The 17,832-nt window shown below is 40.3% G+C and overlaps 1 protein-coding gene across 1 annotated transcript in view; it reads right to left on the minus strand.

The window, feature by feature from the left end:
• The window catches only part of LOC149311731 (beta-1,4-N-acetylgalactosaminyltransferase 3-like), a 97,875-nt gene that overhangs the window by 79,742 nt on the left and 301 nt on the right, over nucleotides 1-17,832 (minus strand). The window lies entirely within an intron of this gene.

Below are 17,832 nucleotides of genomic sequence, written 5' to 3' on the forward strand. Positions count from 1 at the left end.
AGAATTTAGGTTTCTATCTGTTTTCCCCATCTTCCCTGGCATGCTTTTTAAAATCTTTGCTTAATGAAGAAACATGTGGTTTCAAAAACTGAGATTTTTTTGCTCTTTGGTTGACTTAATAAAAGTATTATTACATTATGGACTTCAGAATTTGTATTATGGTTAACATAGGGCCTGAACAGACAGGCCAAAATAAAGCTGCCTCAGGTCACTTTGGAGGTATGCTGTTTAAATGACACACACATCTTAAGAGGCCAGAAGCTGCGCCAAAGCTGTGCTCCAGTCCTTAGGACTGGAGCAAGTCTGTGACATGGCTTTCGGCCTCATAGGACGCATGCAACATTTAAACAGCATACCTGTGATCCGAAGCAGCTTTATTCTGGCCTTCTGTTCGCGCCCATAGCTATCTTTAAATTCAAATCCCCTGTGGTAGTTTAGTACCAAGTTAGATCAACATCTCGATTTTAAAAACTGTAAATAGCTGCAATGCTTCCCTTTGTTTTCCCCTCTGCTCTGGGGCTATGCCATGCAGAGAGGTTATCTCTTCTTACTCCTGCAAGTCTTCATGAAAATATCTTCTCCACAAATCTACCTTAATCACAGAAGGGAACTTTCAAGGCCAGACAATATTCCAGACAATAGTGTGTGTATGTGCATATGTGTAAATATGAACCTAACTTTCTTCTCTAATCTTACTCTCTGGCAGGTGCTGAGGACTACAAATGTGCTATTGTTATTATGACTGAGAAGTATGACAAATCTAAAATAGGAGTTAGTAAGCAAATAAACTGACTTCTTGTCTGCAGCCTAAGGCCAAAAAGCTTGTTTCCTTCACAGCCAACACTAGTTGCTCTCATCAAATACTTTTTAAACTGCCACAAGAAATGTATCTTTACACTTTGCAGCTCTGCAAAAATATTGACTCCTTTGAGGCTAATTCTCAACTCACCCTCCACTTGTGGATCGAGATATGCAGCTAGATATGTATTTGAGTGATTTTGCTTCCCTCTGTTTTGATGCTGTCACTTTATTTTGTAATTAATTTCTATGTGACATAATGCAGACTCTCTCTCCCTACTTCACTTTCCATTGTCTCTTCCATCCCTTATCAATCTCTCCCCCTTCTAGTAAACTTTGCTCCCCACAATCTTGCTTTCTTTCTCTTGCTGTCTGCATCTGCATCTCTGCTCTTCTCTTCCAATGCTCACAACACATAGCAATTAGAGTTAAGAGAAAAGGTTACAATTCAGTAATTAGGCTTTTTAATGTCTGCTTGCAATGCGGGGGGGGGGGGGAATGCAATAGAGGGTGGCAAGACATGGGGGGAAAGTTGTTAAGGAAAATGCAACATGGGATATACAGGTCTGTTACAGACTGCCAAAATAAAGCTGCTTCGGGTCTCTTTGGAGGTATGCTGTTTAAATGATGCATGCATCCTAAGAATCCGGAAACTGCACCAAAGCTGCACTTCAGTGCTTAGGAATGGAGTGTGGCTTTGGCGCGACTTCCAGACTCTTAGGACCCATGCATCATTTAAATAACATACCTCCAAAGAGACCCGAAGCAGCTTTATTTTGGCAGTCTGTAACAGGCCACAGTGAATGAAATAAAACATGTATGTGAGAGTCAGGGTGACTCAGCAGAAGCAAATAGAAACCACACAGGTGTATAAGGTAATACAATTAGTAAGTCCTAAATGCCAAGGACAGAAATGCAAAGTGGATAATTGAACACACCTGAGAATTGTTAAGTGGTCAAGGCTGGGATGATGAAATCATTAATTCTGGGTAGAAACAAGAGAACCAATGAGAGTGGATGTACACGCCCACTGGGTGGAAACTGACAAGAGTGGGTGGTATGATCCAAGGACTATAATAATGGCTATGAATCCTAATGTATTTTGTGGGTAGTAGTAGTGAGGAGTATTGTTGTATTGGATAGTTTTGGAGCTGTATATAGTAGAATAAAGTAGATCTTTTATATAAGACTACTGAGTTGTCTGGTGTCTTGAGTGAAGATACAAGAGCCAGCTGGATCCTGAAGAAGTGGGAAGACTTCTGAGGAAGCAAGAGTGAGAAGGCTTGGAGAGTTTGTCAGGGTCTTCAGCCTATTCTCTGTAACTCTGCTGCTTTAGAGCAAAGCTTTAACCACTGGCCAAAACTGGTCAGCGCCGGTGCGTAACAAGGTGGTGAGTTCGAGCCAGAGGTGAAGAGCTACAACTCCCATCATCCCTGACAAAAGTCAATCATCTTCCCAGCTGCCATCCCCTGACAATTTCCCCCCATGAGACAGTTGTGAGGTAGGGAGCTACAAAAATGGGACACCCTCCCCCCATCCTAATTGCAAGGGGAAGAGTACAAAAGCCTCTGTGGGTCAAATTAAATCCATGGTTCAGTTTGGCACATCTGAAAATTTCCCTCCTCCAGTACAGGTAGGCTTTATGAAACAGGAAGCTACTATAAGACCTCAGGGTACTAGAGCTACTGGATAATGAAATAATGTTATTGGCAGCTATTATTAGCTGTTTGCATCCAGGCTGGGAAAGCTCTGGAGGTCTTTAGAAATGTCATTAGCACTTCGTTATCCTCCCTCATCTTCTACATTATATAAGAAAATCTTGAAAGATACTTGAATTTTGGGCGTGACTTCATTAAAGGTGAGCAGCTACAATGGCAGGGACAGCTAATAGTTTGCTCATATTTGGAAATAAGACTGAAGCTCTCAGCACTCATTGTCACAGGATAGAGAGAAATAAAGCATGTGCTTTACAAAGAAAATGGAGAGCCAAGATGTGGAGAGCTGGGAGAGATAGATTTGGGCAGGGTTCCTTCCTTCCTTCCTTTTCATTTTTCTGGAAAATAATACAGTATATTTCAGGGGTGGGGAGACAGATATACAATATTCCAATTGTCTCTCAAGGTGTTAATCAAAACTGGAGAGAAGCAATCCAAATCACATAGCAGTGGGTTCTGGCTGAAGTCTTCTCAGCTGCTGCTACAAGACATTTTAAAGAGCATAGAAAGGAAGAGCATAGCTAAAAGAAGCATTATCCATAACATCTGCAGGTGACAAGAATAACTTTGTTCACCTTTGCTTGTTGGCAGGTGGTACTGCTCTTTCGATTATTTACACAATGGCAGGAATTTGCCATCTGACAGATGGTATCTATTCCACTGCTAACAACTGAAGCCTTTTGTCAAATACACATTTATATTATCTTTAGAAAAACAGAGTTGCATTACCCTCAGAGTAAGAAAAGAGGGAGAAAACACAAAAGGTGAATTGATTCAGTCAAGGAAGCCTACAGCCCTGAGCTTGCAAGACCTGAGCAGGGCAGCGAATGATCAGGGATTTGGGAGGTCTCTCATTGATAACATAGCCATAACTCAAGGTCAACTTGATAAGCAGCAACATAGTAGTAGTAGTAGTAGTAGTAGTAATTTTATTTTCTTATATCCCACCTTTCTCCCAATACAGGCACTCAAGGCGGGGTGTGCTTCTAAATTATATCCCTGTGAGGTGGGATTTAACTGATGGTTAATGTGCTTTTTACTATTGCTATAAGACTTATACTCCAAAGTTGGCGAGAAAAACATTCACCACATTTTGTGCACAAAACTGTCCCCCAGATTTGCTGTAGTTACCAATCTCTGGTGTAGGCAAACAGTACATTTACTGATTGTCACATGTAAGATGGCACTTGTGTCTATTTAACTGAGTATGCACAAACCAAAAACCTGTTATTGAACACAACATCTCAGCTCATGAACCTGCAATATGCAGCTGACAAGCTAAATACACATTTGATTACACAATAGTGATGTGTTAGTCTTCCTGAAGGCATTTCACCACATTTGGATTGGTTCCATATCTATGAATGTAAGTCAAAAACTGTCCAGAAACATTTGGTATCTGTCAACTAATCTGTTAGATTAGCAATTGATCAAGTATTTAAAATAGGTTGGGATCCACATACTGTAGTCTTGGGAAATAAACCTTAACTAAAATGCCAACTCAGCTCCTATATGTGTAATATGCAAATAGTATGACTTGATCTGCAGGATTATTGTCAATGCAAGCCAAGTCATGACAGTCAATCATTCTGAATGCTGGAAGTTTCATACAAGAACAAATTCATCAAATCTATGAAGTAATTTTATTTTTTGTGACTATTCTTGTTCAATGGAAGTTCTTTTTATGTGATTACAGCTCAGTTAAAACATGAAAACAATATCTCCCTATTTTTGATGATGTACCCTGATTTTCCTAAATTTGTCTGTAGCACATGCTTGGGATTTCCACATGCTTCCTGCTAAAATCTCTTTACATATAGCTACCTTGGTTTCAGATTCCTAAAAGCATTTCTCTTACACAGTAACATCTAATACTCTTAGTATTGCAATTAGGTTCTCTCAGGTGTCTTGCAGAAAAAAAAGAAGTGGTAACAAACTGAACTTTGTGGCAAGCACACAAACATTGTACACTTCACAAATAGTACTTAGAGTCACTCAGAGCCAGAGGACTACATGAATTCTTACACAAACAAACCTGAAGAAAGATCTAGGAACCAGGATCTTTTCTCTCTCCAGAGGATATAAGCAACACAGTGCCTGTCTTTCATTTCAAACCTCAGCAGAGTAAATTGGAAGTCTTCTATTGATTCAGCAGAATAGCATTCATTTCCTCAAAACCAATACAGAGATCCACTTTCTTTGAAATGGAATGAGAACCTAGTATTTCCTATTAACTCCTCTTGGATTATAACAAAAGAAAATTATTTTAAAAGAAGGAGTATTAATTTAAGGAAAGAACTATTGGAACAAGCAAAGCTCTGTATTGATAGCATTCAATGGACCTGTAGTGACCAGAAGTAGCATAAGAAAACAATTCTTTCTCCCACTGTTTGTTTCCCAGCAATGACTATTTAAAAGTATGCTGCCTTGAAACATGGAAGTTACGTTTAGTTATCACATTCATACTTAATAATTGCTGAAAGGTCTGTCCCCAATACATTTGTCTGATCCTGTTTTAAAGCTATCTAAATGAATATCCTATGGCAGTAAAATTCAGTGATGTATTCAAATCTCTTACTCCATGTCTCAAGTTGAGTTTCAATATTTTCAAGCCAAGTCGCAAGTTGAGTCTCAAGTCTGGGAGCCAACTTTAACATAAAAAAGGAGGTGGGTGGGAGGGAGGTGGAGTTTCAGTAACTAGAAAATCAAGAAGATGTGCACAAAGTTAAATTATCATAGGCAATTTATCAAGATCAGGAGTCTGTTCCCATTGCACATCGGAGGAGGCTTCTAAAGCTTTTCTTAGGAAAGCAGGCAAGACTCACCCCCATTGTGTGGGGCACATTTCTCAGAGGAAAGCAACAGACATGTTAGAGACAGTGGTGTCACTAGGGCTGACATCATTCAGTATGGTAACTCATGGCGGCATCCCCTCCCCAACAACCTCCTCCCTTACCACACCATATAGAATCTTTAGTAATGTTTTTTGTACTAATGTTATTCATCAATCACATTTATCACTAAATGCAATGGTAATAGTTGTGACTTGAACAACTAGCAAAATTAAAATTACACCTTTAAATTAGCATATCATACATGCAACCTAAATGTATTTATATGTACATAATTTCATGTGATTAAAGTAAACATTTGTGATTTTTAAAAATAAAATTGTTTAATTTTTTTCAATTTTTCAATGTCTAAATTAAATTTTTAATTTTTAAAAAACCTGGGGCCTCTTCTTTCTCTTCCCACTGAGCCTTGGCCCACTCACACCATTTCTTCAGCATTTTAAAGGGATGCAGGTGAATGCCACAGCCTGTTTCTGCCCGAAGGCACTACTGTTTAGGGAATAGTGGTGTCACTCTCCCTTGATGTCAGCTGATGTGGTCTGTACCCAACAGTGACACCCCTGTTTAGACTATGGGCTCGAGGTGGAAGGATCCTTCTAAAGTACTTCAAAAACTTTAGAAGGCTCCTCCAATGTGCAGCGGTGATAGGCTACTGAGCAGACCTCAACTCTTGCCTCAAGCTCACTGCCCACTGCATTTGCTATTCCCTCCAAAAAAACCCATGACCTATGAGGTAGGCATTTAGATTTACTCAGCAGCCTGTTCCCACTGCACATTGGTGGAGCCTCCTAAGCTTTTCCTAGGAGCAGTAGGCAAGACTCACCCCATAGCATGGGTACATTTCTTGGAGAGGAACAGCAAACACATTAGGCAATGGACTGGAGGCAGAGGTCTACAGGAAACAGAGGCTTTTGTATGGCAAATGTAAAGTATCACTTTAATCACATGACCAGTAGGCAAAAAGTAGTGAGATGGAAGCACTGTTCAAAGGAAGAAAACTGTTTTCCATGCTGTAATGTTGCAATTTAGGCCATCAAGTTGATCACTAAAAATATACAAGTTGTGAGTTGAGTCAGTGTGTCATTTATTGCCAGGTTAAGTCCAGGTCAAGTCATTGAAGGGACCTGAGTCTGAGTCAATCAGTTCAAGTTTACATCACTGGTAAAATTATATGTATTGCCATAATTGTACACTGTATAAAAGAGTGGTTTTTTTGGTCTGTCCTAAATATTGCCAATCAATTTCATTAGGACACCCCCATCAGTGTACAGGCTGGTTGGGGCTCATGGGAACTACAGTCCAATGACAGGTCCTCCAGTCTTATGCTATCAAAAAATTCCTATTGTCTTTTTCTCTAAGGTCCAAAACACACTGCAGAAATAATCCAGTTTGAGACCACTTTAACTGCTAGGGGATTCTGGAAACTGTACTTTTGGGAGACACTTAGCCCTGGTGGCACAGTGGTTAAATGCCTGTACTGCAGCCACCATAAGCGTGCGAGTTCAATCCCAGCAAAAGGGCTCAAGCTTGACTCAGGCTTGCATCCTTCCGAGGTTGCTAAATTAGCTTACACTTTGTAAACCGCTTAGGTACACTGATAAGCGGTATAGAAATGTACTTGCTATTGCTATTCTCTGTCAGAGAGCTCTGGCATCACAATAATGCTTTAGTATTCTTATTAGGGAAAATGCTCTTTCCTTCTGATTGTTTTGCTTTCTCTTTCCTGCACTTTCCCCAGTTCTTTAGTGTCTTTTTAAAGATGAAGTGACCAGAACTCCAGACAGATATTGCAGTACCATGAATAGACTCCACTCATCTCATCCACTTATCAGGGACAACTGCCTCTTATATTCTGATGAAATTCACTTCCAGAAATCTCAAACAGGTTCTCAGCTTCACTGGAAGTCGGAAGAAGAATATCAATATGCCTGCTAGTGGGCTGGTAGAATTTGTAGCATTGAGAGGTGGAGCTTTGGCTGTTGGACTGACTCTGGAGACTAGGATTTGAATTCTGGCTCGGTGGTGGAAACCCACTGGGTGATCATGAGCATGTCACACTCTCTCAGTCTCAGAGGATGGCAGTGGCAAACCCACTCTGAAGAAATTTCCGATGAAAACCCAGTGATTTGCCAAGACAATGCCTCAGGATCACTATGATTCAGAAATGACTTGAAGGCACACAGCAGCAACAACAATCAATTCTATAATCAATTATCAGTTTATAATAGGAACATTCCTCTTATTCCATAAGGCTGAATGTATCATATTTGAATTGAGTGGTATTTTCAGAGGAGAACATGAAAAATAATTTCAAAGAGATTAGTTGCTTCTTTCATTTGCATGGCCATCCTGTTTAAATAATAGTAAAAGGATTATTTCTTTACGCTTCTTTAAAGAAACTAATGGAAGAGATTCTCTCTCTCTCTCTCTCTCTCTCTCTCTCTCTCTCTCTCTCTCTCTCTCTCTCTCTCTGTGTGTGTGTGTGTGTGAGAGAGAGATCACAACTAGAAATACAGTGGCAGTGTTTAATCCAGATAAATTAATTCAGATAATTTGTTTAAGGCCTACATAAGATGTAAATACACACAGAGTACAGGCTCTAACACATACAAAATGCCACCTATACCCTCTAGAGAAACTTGAACAGACAGTGTTCTGTTGCAAATACAAACACATAAATGGAAATAATGATCTGCTATAAGCCCACTTCCAGCCCTGGAAAATTACTGCAAGGAGGGAATCAGTCTTTGGGTTTTAGAACAACAAATGTTGATGGAGGCTATTGCATCAGCAAAAGCAACAGGAGAAACTGTGGCTGGCACACAATTATGTGTCGTGTCACTACGCTTTCCACCTGGGAGTCTGTCTAAAAAGATTTTAAAAGTAAAGTCTGAGAATGTTTTTTTCTTTTCTTTTTGGAACATTATTCTTAAGGTTCTTTTACCTTCAGCTGAGACTATCTTCTCAACAAAGAAAAAGCTAAATCTTGCTTTTACCTGGAAAAGGTGGAAACTTGGCTGAGCAAAAACTGAAAGTGATTTTTAAAAAAGTTGTTTTTCATTCCTACAAATTGAAATAGATTTTTATTGGTACTATGGTTGCCTTCAGGGCCAGAAGCCATAAAAAATCCAAACCAAAAAACAAACAAATAGCCAACTCTCAAACATAAACTAAATACAAAGATGGATTTTTCTTCAGTATTTAGCAGACTTCATAACAGTTTTACACTGCTTTATTTTCCCAGATACAAAAGTATTCTGATTTATTTATTTATTGCTTACATTAAAAGTATTCTGATTTATTTATTTATTGCTTACATTAAAATAAATATGATTCAATCAACACTTTTAAAGTATCACTGACTTCCTGTGATTAATTTCTCAAAAACAATTACATTTAATTTCATTCCATCTACAACATGTAGTCTTCTGAAAGGATGTTTTTGTTGTATTTTTTTCTCCAACATGTATTATCTGTCTCACTTTTGAAATAACAATGTCTCTCATCCTCTTCAAAATAAAACCACAATGATCAATCTTCATTATCCCCATACATGCACAGCACACACATACATATGCATCAGGAGCTAGGAACAAAGATGCATTATGATAGTCACAAAGTGCTTGGAGTATCTATTTCCTTTTCTTTGTTTTGCATTATATATTAATAAACACTTCTGTCTCAGTTGTTATTACAGCTGTATTTTATTCATTTCCATGTTTCAGAATGACTGTTCAGAATAATATAAATGTAGCTATAATATTAATCTTTATAGAAGCTCCTTCTTCTAATTAAGTTTAAATAATTCCAAATTAGAAGGCATTCCTACACCTATATATTTTATCAGAAGTAAAGAACAGACAGCATGACTTAGTGGTTTGAGTGTTAACTACAATTGGGGACCAGGGTTCGGCCAAGAAACCCACTGGGTGATTTTGGGCAAGTCACACACTCTCAGCCTCAAAGGAAGGCAATAGCAAATCTCCTCTGAACAAATCTTGCCAAGAAAACCCCAAGATAGGTTTGTCCTAGGGTCGCTATAAGCTGGAAATGACTTGAAGACACGTAACACCAACCATAAAGAACAATGTCTTCATCTTTGAAAACTTGAATAGCTGAAGGTCTAAATCACTCTTGCCAATATTCATTTATTTATAATATTGGTAAATCAATTGATACCTTGTGATCTTCAAGTATGTCATATTAAAAGTAGCTATTAGTAACAATATAAAATAATTTAAAATACAAAGAAATAATAAATAATTATATACAATTTTAAATGTTCAAGATCAAATGTAACACTCCACTCCCCCCCCCCAAAAAAAAGTAGAAATAATTGCCTGAATAAAAATGCTTTTTCAGCAAGCATTTGAAGTCAAACCCTCTTTCTGTGGTAGACTTATTAGTAAGTATAAGATTTTGTTGTTTTATGGAATTAACATATAGAAAGTTGAGGTCTTGGCTGCATCTATACTACGGACTTAATGCAGTTTTACACTGCTTTAACGTCCATAGCTCAATGCTATTCAATTCTGGGATTTGTAGTTTTCTGAGATATTTAGCCTTCACTGTCAGAGAGCTCTGGTGCCACCATAAATTACAAATTCCAACATTCCATAGGATGGTGCCATGACAGTTAAAGTGGTGCTAAACTGCATTAATTCTGCAACGTGGCAGCAGCCCTTATTTCATAAACTTTGGAAATACTTACACTACAGTGGATCCTTGTTATACGCTGGGGTTTGGTTCCAAGATCCCCCGTGTATAACAAAATCCGTGTATGCTCAAGTCCCATTAAATATAATGACATAGCAAAATGGTGTCCCTAATAAAAAATGGAACATCAAGGTAAATTTATACTTTTTTGGAACATTTTCAAACCGTGTATGCTTAAATCTGTGTATAAAAAATCCGTGTATAAGAAGGGCCGACTGTATTTACATTAACTCTGTTTTTAGCAGCTTGCAGTGGGAAAATCTTTTTGGGTTAAAGTGTCTCAAGCACATTTGATTACTTTGTTCTACCTTATCTCACTTCAGACCCACTTCTGTTCTTGATTTTTCATTCTTGGATTGGAGGACAAAGGATGTCTATCTGCTCATACATCCCAGAAACTATGTCAAATCCTGTGAACAGGAAATATAATAGGAAGCTATGCAAGACAGGGGTGAGAAGTTGGAACAGGAGATTAATTTGTGATTGTCCTAACTAGAGGTGGGGAATCTGTGGCCTTCCAGAGGTTGTTGGAATTCAATTGTCATCAACACTAACCATCACGGCCAATGATAAGTGTTCACAGCACCTATAGTCCAACAACATGGTCACCTGTCGGGGATGCTTTGAATGTGATTTCCTGCATGGCAGGGGATTGGACTGGATGGCCCTTGTGGTCTCTTACATCTTTATGATTCTATGATCCTATGAACATTCTAAGGGTCACACATTCCTTACCTCTGCTCCATTAACCTGGAGAGTATTCTGAATGTTAATTCATAAATTGATGTTCACTGGCACAAAGAATATTAATAATTTCATATGTACACTGATGCCGAGTTTGAGGTGGCAATGAGTGACCAACAAAGTGATGTTGGAGTGATGGGTGAAAGCATCAAGTGTGTGGCTGATATGAACAAAGGCTAAGTCTACATTGGGAGCCATTAGAAAAAATCTAAAATAAAAGAGCCAAAATCATAAGCTTTTTATACACCTCTATGATGTAAGAACACTTGGAATAATAGCCAATATTCCACATCAGCTATTTAATTACATATGTGTAACTAAGCAACATATCCTGGCCTGACCCCTTCAAGCCCATTTTAACAGCCAGCAGAAGCATTCGGCAAAGAAGGTCTGTTTAGCTGCCAAGCATCATTTAAATGGTCATCTTTTCACATAGCAAAACACATATTTCAATTTTATCTGCTTGTATCAAATACTTCAGACTATTAATTTTCAGTCTTTGGTTCTTCATGTTTTGGACTTCAGTTTCCAGAAGCCCTGGTCAACATGGACAGTGACAATGGTGTCACTAGCTACAGTTTAACCTGGTGTGGAGGATTTCACCCAAGAAATATGCGTGTTTGCCTCTCTTGCTGCTCTGTTGTTGCTTTTCCCACGTTTGCCCCTTCTGCTGCTCTGTTGCTGGGCTTCCTGTGTTCATCCCTCCTGCTGGTCCATCGCCCAGTTCCTCCCCAGGACGAAAGCCCAGTGATGGAGCAGCCAGGAAGAGCACACATTCACCCCTCCTGCTGCTCCATCGTTGGGCTTCCTCCCCTGTGAGAAAGCCCAGCAAATGAGTAACCAGGAAGGGTACATGTTCACCTCTCCTGCCCCAAAGTAGGAGGAGGGCCCAACTGGCTATAACTCCTTCTTTTGGGATGTCACCTGGTATGGCCTGCCCTTCCCACACACCTTCAGTGATGCCACTGCACAGGGATCAGGGATCTTGGGAGTCCAAAACATCTGGAAAGTTGAGAATCACTGCTTTAGGTGGTCAGAATTTCTTCAGACCTGCCAGTAAGAGTGTAAAATGCTACTGTACTGCGTTCAGCCTCCAGCATTTCCAAGCATGAGGTTATTGCTGCTAACCCAAATGCACACAGTAGGAAACATCTGGAAGAGTGGCCCATCAACTTCTGGCAGAGTTACCCTGGAGGACCTAGAGATTGCTAGAGAGAACATATTAACCACAACTCCAAATAATCAAATCTGCAAAAGTTAAAGCTGCAAATGTACAGGGCCAACTGTAGAGAGGAGTATGGAGCAAAGCAGAATATGATGCATCTTATGTCAGCAGGAGATGTGGGGGTGAGGAAAGGAGGACAATAGAGGATGGGAAAGAGAAAAAGGCAGCAGAAAAGGATAAACATTTATCCAGGAGTTACAGAAGGGGGGAGAAAGAGAATTAGAAACAGAAAGAGAGAGAGAGAAAAGAGAACTCAAAAATTAAAAAGGAAAGGAATAAAATCCTTAGCCAAAGCTAAACAAGGAAGACAAATACCACACTTTTTGCTAACAATAGCACAATCCATATATACCTCAGACCAAGAAAGGAAATTGTACTGTGGCTTCAACCATTTAGGATGCTGGAAGGAGAGGAGAACAGAATCAGGAAAGTTAACATAACATAATAAAAGCCACAAAGCATCAATTCTGTAGTGCTGTAGTTAGTGACTCCTGAGGCAACAAACACTGAGGTAGCTCACTGTTTCTAAACATCATCTGAAAAACAGTTGTGGTTCCCCTTATGGTCACAATGCGTTGGAAATGACTTGAAGGTACACAACAGCAACAACAACACACAAAAGGAAGGAGATGGATTGGGCTGTCTACAGGAGTCACTCTATATCAGCTTACAGTAGTGAGGACCAACAACACACAGCAATTATTTTCATGCCAGTACTCCTACTCTTCACCAACAATGATGCGCCCTGGCCTCGCATCGGGAGGCATCGAGACGCACTATCCACGATGCTGCAGCCTTTTTTGAAAGCTCACACTGAACGAGTCTCGAAGAGAAACGACAATGCAGAAAGAACCACAACCCGGAAACATCACCCAAGGAGGCTTTCTGCTGTGCTTCCAGCAACCGGACTTGTTTATCTCGGATTGGCCTTTTTTATCATCAGTGCATTTGTAGAAAGCACGGGACGAATCCTTCCTGAATCTTCATTTGCAAAGTAAAGCCAGAGAGAGAGAGAGAGAGAGAGAGAGAGAGACTCCTACTCTGAGTTTCCTAATCTCACCTTAAGGACTGTGGCAGAGAGGCCATATCACTGAGATCTGACAACCCTACTTCTACATAAACATGCATAGAATTGTACTGGCCCTTACTATAACTGATTTAGAGCAGGGGAAAATAAGCTGTCCACTCAGTCTTCCCATGATCCCAAAATGGCATACAATGGGCCACGGGTATCTGCTGGGATTTGGTTCCAGGGCCCCCTGTGGAAAACAAAATCCTCGATGTTCAAGTCCCATTAAATACAATGGATAGTAAAATGGTGTCTGCTGCATAGAATGGCAAAATCAAGATTTGCTTCTTGGAAATTATATATGTGTGTGTGTGTGTGTGTGTGTGTGTACACACACACACACACACACACACACACACATATAATATTTATCCACGGATTCAAGCCATGGAGGAATCCATGGATTCAAGCCATGAATCCGTGGATAAATAATCTGTGGATATGGAGAGCTGACTGTGCTACACCACCAGGAGCCTCTTTAAACTTAAATCCCAGGGCCTGTTTTAGGCCAGAAAAATAAAGAAATAAAAGAAATCAGAACTGACTGGAATACACTAGGCTTCTCGGAAGAGACTTTGACTGAAACTGGGGATTCAAACTCGAGTATGGCCCAACAATATCTGGAGGGACAAAATGTTCCCTACACTATAACAATTTGCCTACCTCTGTTGTAGAGAAAGGAATCCAAGGCCCATTGAATCCATATATATATATTTAAAAAAACATAAACTCATGGCACTGTTAAACTTTTGCTCATGTGCAAAATTATGCAATCCTGTTTCTAAAGATAAAAACAATCCATAATAGAAGATCAATTCACACACAATGGAAGTGAGCCTATTTACTGCAATCCTGCTGGCACGTCCTGAAGGAAACACATAAAATGTAAAGAGGATCAACATCTTTCCACTTAAATTTTACAAGCTCTCTTGGACAGAACACTAATGTAAATGCAGCAAAGATATCCACTGCCTTATAGTACAGTGGTTCTCAAATGGTGGGGCGAGAGTTGCTCAGGGGGTGGGGGGCAGACCTGGAGATCTTGATTCCTCCTTTCCCCAAACCTTTTATGTGTAACATTTATACAAGCATTGAGATAAATATTTAATTTACTTAAATAAAACTGTTCTAATTCGAACAATGTTATTTCCTTATAAAATGCTGAAATATAAATATACATGAATGTGCAAATGAAAATAAGCATTGATGTGGCAGGGGATAGTGATGTCCACATGTAGATTTCAAGGGGAATCCCAGGGGTAAAAAGTTTGAGTAACATTGATATAGTATGAATCCACACATACCTACCTGTACTATACTCATCTTATACCAGAACTAATGTAGCCTATGTGCACAAACTTTTGGCTGAACTATGATTGTCTATGATTTTAGGTAATCATTTGCTAAGTATTATAAACTGTCTGCACTAACTGTACACAACTGGATGGCACTGTATTATATTATCTACTGTCTTTAGAAAGAGGTGAAAGTTAAGATACATTTCAGACAATTAATAGGCACACATATATGAAAACATGAGAACAGTAATACAAAGAATATAAAGTTGTTTATCCTAAGTGAGCCAGCAAGGCGTAGTGGTTTGGGTGTTGGGCTCTGGCTCTGGAGAACAGAATTAAATTCTTCCCACCATTTCCTCCATTGTACACAGACTTTCTCCAGTTATCAAAGACAATTCAATAAAAGGTCTATCTGACTGATTGCTGAAATTGTTCACAATATGAGAAGACTATCATTAATCTATGCAAAGTCAAGCCACTTTTCAAAAGTCTTCCGAATGCATGCTGGCTAACAATCTAGAAATGTAATGGACCATTTACAAGCAACTGCATGAAGGCTAGAAGCCAGTTTTCATGCCATTACTCCCCTCTCCCTTGTGCCACATGTCATGTCACCTCTGGTCAATTTTTAGCTGAAAGTTGACCTCCTCAAAAGACATTGGGGAAACAGGGTAGTTCTCGGGGGCAGGAGAGGCAAATGGCTGTGTCTGTGGATGGTTTAGGGCAGCTTGGTGGCAGAAAATCACTGGAAATTTGCACCAAAAAACCTGGAAATGTGGAAGGCTTTGGGAGACTGCCAGGACACTTGAAGACTACAAATATGTGGTTCAAGGCCTGCTTTCACTACATTTGTACCAGAATAATTCAGCATATGACATTTCAAAGCATCATGACTGATCAAGCTGACACCCCTCCTCTTATAAAACCCCTATGGCCTGAAACTGTCTGAATTAGGCTAAAGTGTGATAAACTGTATTATAACCACATTTTTAGAAAGCTAGGTTTTAACAATCCAAAGGGCAATGGTAACAGCAAAATCTACTAATCTTGCATTGACTTCTTCCTGATTTTCATACAAACACTGGAGAAGAAACTATTGCCTAAATGTATGCATATGTAAAGCAATCCTGTGTATCTTTGCTCCAACATATATATCTCACTATGTTCAGCAAGTTTACTGCCAGGGAACGCTGTTCAGAAGGGGGCCTCAGTATTTTTCTTTTAAGAGGTATGCAGTGTATATATGGAGGTCTGAAAGAGTGAAATGACTCTATTCTGTAAATTTTGAATACACTTCTCTTTGTGTATGTAAAAGAGCAAGAGAAGATCAGAATATTTGGTAGTTTTTCTCTTTGTTGTTAAGCTGCTGTCAAAGTTCAGGAGGGCAGGAAATGTATCCATTCCTTGATGTGTCCTCATATATGGCCTGCAAGCTGTGTTTATTTTAGTTGGTCTCCAGTTCTGTGGTCCATGGCTAACAATGCACTTGTTGTTGTTATTGTTATTTGCTGTCAAGTTGACCTCAGCTATGAGTAAGAGACCTCCTAGATTCTTGATCATGACTTGCGCTGCTCAGGCCTTGCTGACTCAGGGCTATGGCTTCCTAGATCAAATCTATCCACCTGAAACATGGCCTTTCTCTTTTCCTACTCCTTTCTGTGTCACTGAGCATTATCATCTTTTCTATTGAGTCACATTGTCTTGTGATTATGTCGAAAGTCTGATTAGCCTAAAGCCATTATTAGTCTAAAGACTGATAAAAGTACATTACAACAAGGTTTCTCGAAAGCAAGGCTTCAACAATGCAACACTTGCCCCTGGTTAAATCCAAGGTGTGGCCCTGGTTAAAACTTAGATGGGAGGCTACAGAGTAGTAACAAGGAATCTCTAGATAAGGCCAGGAAAAAAAACCCTGCTTGAAACACTGGAGAACCATTGCTAGTAAAATTGGCAATACTAAGGCAGATGGACCAGTGGGCAGACGCTTCATAAGGCAGCTTTCTATGTTCATATGTTTACCTGGATCTAAGCCTGGCACCAATCCTGAACTGCAAATATTTACAGCTGAACACTAAGTTTAGGATAGTCCATGCCATTGTATTTCCCATCACTATCTATTGGTGTGAGAACCTGACAGTGAAGAAAGCCGATAGGAAGAAAATCAACTGGTTTGAGATCTGGTGCTGGAGGACAATCCTATGGATGCCACAGACAGCTAAAAAGACAAACAAATAGGTCCAAGGACAAATCAAACCTGAACACTCCCTAGAAGCCAAGGTGACTAAACTGAGGCTGTCGTACTTCAGCCACATCATGAGAAGGCATGACTCACTAGAAAAGATGATAATGTTTGGTAAAGTTGAAGGAAAAAGGGAAAGAGGAAGAGCGCATACCAGATGTAGAGACTCAGTCAAGGGGGACACAGCCATAAACCTGCAAGAATGGAACAGAACTGTTGAGAACAGGAGATGCTTCATTCAGAGAGCTGCCATGGGCAAAGGGCTTCATGCGCAGAGGGCTTCAACCAAGGTCTCCCTTGTTGTTGCACGCTTTCAAATCGTTTCCAACCTATGGCGACTCTAGCATGAGGTTTTCTTAGCAACATTTGTTCAGAGGAGGATTACCATGGCCTTCCTCTGAGCCTGAAAAGCTCTGTATAAAAAGCTGGCCTAAATACCCCAAGGCAGTGATGGTGAACCTTTTGGAGGCAGAGTGCCCAAACTGCAACCCAAAACCCACTTATTTATTGCAAAGTGCCGTGTCCCTCTGGCTTTCTAATAACAAACTCTGGCCAACTCTGTGCTGGGGCGACGGCACATGGGCCCACAGAGAGGGCTCTGAGTGCCACCCCTGGCACACGTGCCATAGGTTCACCATCACTGCCCTAAGGGCACCTGATCCTAATGGATCTTGGAAGCTAAGCAGGGTCAGGTTTGGTTAGGACTTGGTTGGGAGGTCCCCAATGAACACCAAGCGCTGTGGGCTATATTTCAGGAGAAGGAATGGGCAAATCAATCAATCAATCAATCAATCAATCAGTCAAACACCTGTGAAGATTCCTTGCCTCAGAAAACCCTTCCAAATCCAAGGAGTTGCCCCACAAGTCAACAGATGGCTTGAAGGCACCTGTTTTTCTCCAGAGCCACTGATAGGAAGAAAACCAACTCTTCCGAGGAGACTGTGGAGCGCCAACAAGAGAAAGAAATGGCTGCTAGAAGAGATGGAGGCCTGAGTTCTCCCTGGAAGCCAAGAGGGCTAAAGGGAGGCTGTCGGACTTTGGCCCCCGCCTCAGGAGAAGGAGGGACTCATTGGAAAAGACAGGGAGGGTGGGCAAGGAGAAGGCCGTGGAAGGAGAGGAAGGCCAGGGGAGAGATGGACAGCCCCAAAGCATGGCCCTGAGCAGAGACCCAGGAAG

Source organism: Sceloporus occidentalis, unplaced genomic scaffold (genome assembly GCF_023333645.1).
Source record: "Sceloporus occidentalis isolate IW3139 unplaced genomic scaffold, rSceOcc1.0.p SCAF_5, whole genome shotgun sequence".
NCBI lineage: Eukaryota > Metazoa > Chordata > Lepidosauria > Squamata > Phrynosomatidae > Sceloporus > Sceloporus occidentalis.